This window comes from Puntigrus tetrazona, chromosome 23, assembly GCF_018831695.1.
Source record: "Puntigrus tetrazona isolate hp1 chromosome 23, ASM1883169v1, whole genome shotgun sequence".
Classification (NCBI taxonomy): domain Eukaryota; kingdom Metazoa; phylum Chordata; class Actinopteri; order Cypriniformes; family Cyprinidae; genus Puntigrus; species Puntigrus tetrazona.
The window spans coordinates 551,753-556,020 of record NC_056721.1 but is presented as its reverse complement, the minus strand read 5'-3'; the positions used below and the strand labels follow the sequence as shown (position 1 = coordinate 556,020).

The following is a 4,268-nucleotide window of genomic DNA, read 5'->3' as shown; positions in this document are numbered from 1 at the left end:
TATACTCTCCTGTGCATGTGTATAAAAATAACACTTATTTTAGCTATACCATGTGAGAACCTGATTTATCTGCTTTTTCTTCGTCTTCAAGTGAAATAAAATGGCGGACATAGTAAGTGGAGGTGTGGCTTTTTGTTTTTACACCTCTTTGGATTAAATTTCACAATGACACCGTCTTAAAAATAACAGCAGTGTAATTTTATCACCATGTAGTGTTTAAACTATGTCAACACTGTTCATTTCTCCCAGCCTGGCATAGGCTGTTTTTTCAGTAGGTCCAGAAAATTTTACACAAGTGATTTTTTTTTTTTTGTAGAGGTTTTATTGAATAAAATTTAACTCTACCTATTTAATAACTTGAATATATTAAGATCAGTTTGAGGAGCTGACAGGAACGGTCTTTGTGAAGTCTACATTAGTATTCCTGTTTTGTGCGCTAAATTTATAATATTCTCCATCTTCATTTCCTCTGGTTTGTGCACACTTTTTTTACAGTATAAAATTTGCTCCTTGGTTTCGTGTGTTAATTTCTTAGAAATTTGTTTTCATTTCGTCCATTAAGTTTGCTCTTTTTTTTTTTTTATATAAGATTGCTGCTCCGGAGACTCTCTGGTGAATGGCTTGTGCAGTTTCGGTCATCCGCTTCTTGTACTTTCAGAAGAGGATTCCTGTCATCATCTGCCTTCCCTCCTAAGTCACTCTGCCTGACTCTGAGCTACTCCTGACATTTGTCCTTGCTGAAACCATTTATGCTGTAGGATCTCCTCAATAGTCGCTCTCTTAGTTGGGTCAACAGTCAGGCAGCGACTTATCAAATTCTGCAATTCTGTACAAGTTTTTCATTGGTTAGTCATGTGTGTTCTTTCATGTCCATGACATGCTAACGTTATCAAGTATGGAAATATGTAGCATGTATTAAACTTTGTGTGTTTAACAATCTTAATGTCACTGTGTTATTGGTAGTTGATTATTCTCTCACCTGTGGATACTCTAACGTTAAAACTCAGACTGCCATGCATCATGTCTTCAGGACTGCTAAAGGGTCGACATTTGCACATCATTGCGTACATCATTACACCCAGAGACCAGACGGTTGTTGGCTCTGCCTTGTATCTTAAGTCGTTGTAGTATTCAGGCGGGCAGACTCCTCCTGTTCATGAAAGCAAGGCATATTCAGGTTACAAAATCTATTTGCAAACAAATGTCACCAGAAACTTGACCAAATGTCCATTTGTTTTCATTAAATCACTACTCAGAAGTTTGACTTCTCATTAGGCCTCATAGTAACGCCAACTTACCTATAAAATCACCCAAGTAGCCTGTACTTTTGACGAGGTCACTGCAGCCAAAGTCTATTAGTTGGACTCGGTTAGTCGTCGTGTTGATCAGAAAGTTATTCAACTTAATGTCCCGGTGAAAGACACCTCGGTCAAGACAGTGCTTGGCCCCGAGCACCGCTTGATACATCAGGCTACGTGTCTGTAATTCGTTAAGCCCAATGCATGTTGTTAACCACAAATTTGAGCAAGTCCTTGCAGGGTTCCGGATGTTCCAGGATGAGGATGAACCGATCCTCCTCTTCAAACCATTCCAGCATGTACACAATGTAGGGGCTTAATGGTGCCTGTGTCAGCAGCAGGTTTGCAGCCACTTCTGCAAACAGTGGCTTTGAACAGCCAGGCTAACATTATAGAAAAGAGTAATTAAGAGTTCAATATAACATTTCACTTCTGTTTGCAATGTAATTTGTATGTAGTTGGTATTTAATTATGTACATTATGTCAACTTACTAGTTCAATATAACGGTCTCTTTCACACTTGAGGATGATTTTGATGGCAACCTGCAAAAAATAAATGCAATCAATGAATAAATAAATGAAATTATTTATAAGCGCACTGTATGTTACAAATGGGCAAACTGATTATATTGAATCTGCAAATTTATACACATATATACACACACATAGAAATATTTGTGATCATGATATTGTGATTATATATTTAAATTGATATTAAAAATGTTTTGGTCTAAGCACTGATCGATATCTTCTATATACATTTGGTGAATAAAGCTGTGATTCCTACCTTCTTGCGTTGATTTTTTGAAGTCCCCTCGTACACCGTGCCAAAGCCTCCTTGTCCAAGCTCATCTCCCACTTCATAAATCTCATCAAATGGTACTGCAAAAACATACAAAGAGAGCATGTTAATATATGAGATTCAGTCTGACATGAAATCCTGTGGCAGTGCTTGAATAAATACATGCAATTCACATCAGATACATGGAGAATAAATATGCTCAATGTTTGAAACTAATGCTACACCCAAAATTGAACACAAAGCACGTTCAAATTCAAATGTAGTACTACAGAAGTATGAGCAGTATGAGATTTTGAGTTCACCGTAAGTCAGCATGTAACAGAAGGATTCTTTCAATTGCTTTTAGGCAATACTACTTTGTCAACAGTTATCATTTACGTTTGGAATACCGTATGAGGAATTATACATACATGTATACGCACACAGACAAGTGGAAATAGACTCACCTGGAGTTGGACGGCTGAAACAGGCTGCTCGGGTTTGATCCTTGATTCGTCTATGCTTGCAAGCAGCTGGAAATTTTGGGGTACTGGCTCAAGAGCTGACGGGCCTGGAAGAAGATCAGCTGAATCCTGCAGACACGTTGGTACAAAACCAGGCGGTTCTTGACCAGGATCCGACAAGCCAGACAAAAGATCTTCTGGAGGATCAGTCAGATCTTGTAGAGCCATGGTTTCAAGGACAGATGGATCCGATTGATGATCAGCTGAATTCTTCACACATGTTGGTTCAAAACCAGGGGTTCTTGACCAGGAACAGACAAACCAGACAGATGATCTTCTGGAGGATCAGTCAGATCTTGTAGAGCCATGGTTTCAAGGACAGATGGATCCGACTGATGATCAGCTGAATTCTGCACAAACATGTTTGCACAAAACCAGGCAGTTCTTGACCAGGATCAGACGAACAAGACAGATGATCTTCTGGAGGATCTGTCAGATCTTGTAGAGCCATGGTTTCATGGACAGAGGGATCTGACCGATGATCAGCTGAATGCTGCAGAGCCATCGGTTCAAGAATGTTTGGATCCGACTGAGGATCAGCTGAATCGGAGTCGGGTTGTGCACAAAGAGGAGCCACTTTGTTGTGCTTTTTCCGTGTTGATGCACATTTTACAGCCCGCCACAATCTTTTGAAGAGTGTGAGAATGCGTTTCTTCTTCTTTGTGTTTGTTTGATTTTCTAAAAAAACAGAAATGGAAGAGTTAAGAATTATCACCAGATATTACAAGGCACATTCGAACATACTTGTAGGTATTAGATAAACACTCAAAAGTGGGAAAAACAGGACAGAATTGAATTGACAGTAGACCTACCTTCAGCTGGCTTGGGATCAGCTGGATTTTCATCACAGTCTATCGGTGTGATGCTGGACAGATATGGCAGAGGATCAGGTTGATCCTGTAGAGTTATTGGCTCTAGGCCGGACGGGGCCTGGCTGTGGATCAGCTGGATGACAGTGTGCTGCTGGTTCGAGATCAGAAGGACCACACTGAAGATCAGCTGAATCTGTGTCCGTCACAAGCTGAGGAGGGGCTGTTTTGTTGCCTCGACGAGTGCTTTTCACAGCAAGCCATGTCTTCTTGAAGAATGCACAAAGGCTTTTCTTCTTGTGTTTAGCTGGTTTTTCTTAAAAAAAAAAAAAAAAAAAAAGAAAAAGTCATACACACATTTAATATATTAAAAAAGGAATTGTTGCAACAAAACTATTTCAGAGAAAGGAATTTTTCACAAGCTTGTTGTTCACCTGCTGGGCTGTTCTCCATAGCTGCTGCTGCAGGAGAAGCCTCTGGATTTGCTCCTGAAGGGTCAGTGATGTTTTTTTCTCCAGCTCTTATTGTATTATCTACTAATATTGAACTATTTTTAGACTTGAGCTCCATTGATTACAGACAGAAACACTGGTGCTATAATGAAGCACTGGAAACGTTATTTTGAGTGTTTGTTCACGTGATAATCTTTCTGCTCTGATTCTCACTCAATTGATCACACTAGATTAGATTAAATGTGAGGCGACGATGAATTTATACTGTGGAATGCTTCACTGTGACGTCACGGATTTCACGTGACCTCACGTGTACTCTGCACGTGCAGCGCAAGGGGCCTCGCATAAACCGCATTATTTGAAAAGAGTAGGCTATTATATATATTTAAACAAAAAATGTTCAC

The 4,268-nt window shown here is 39.7% G+C and overlaps 1 pseudogene; it reads right to left on the bottom strand.

Annotated features, from left to right (window-relative positions):
- Positions 1–740: 740 nt before the first annotated feature.
- Positions 741–2,965, bottom strand: LOC122329145 (annotated as a pseudogene).
- Between the last annotated feature and the right edge of the window lie 1,303 nt (positions 2,966–4,268).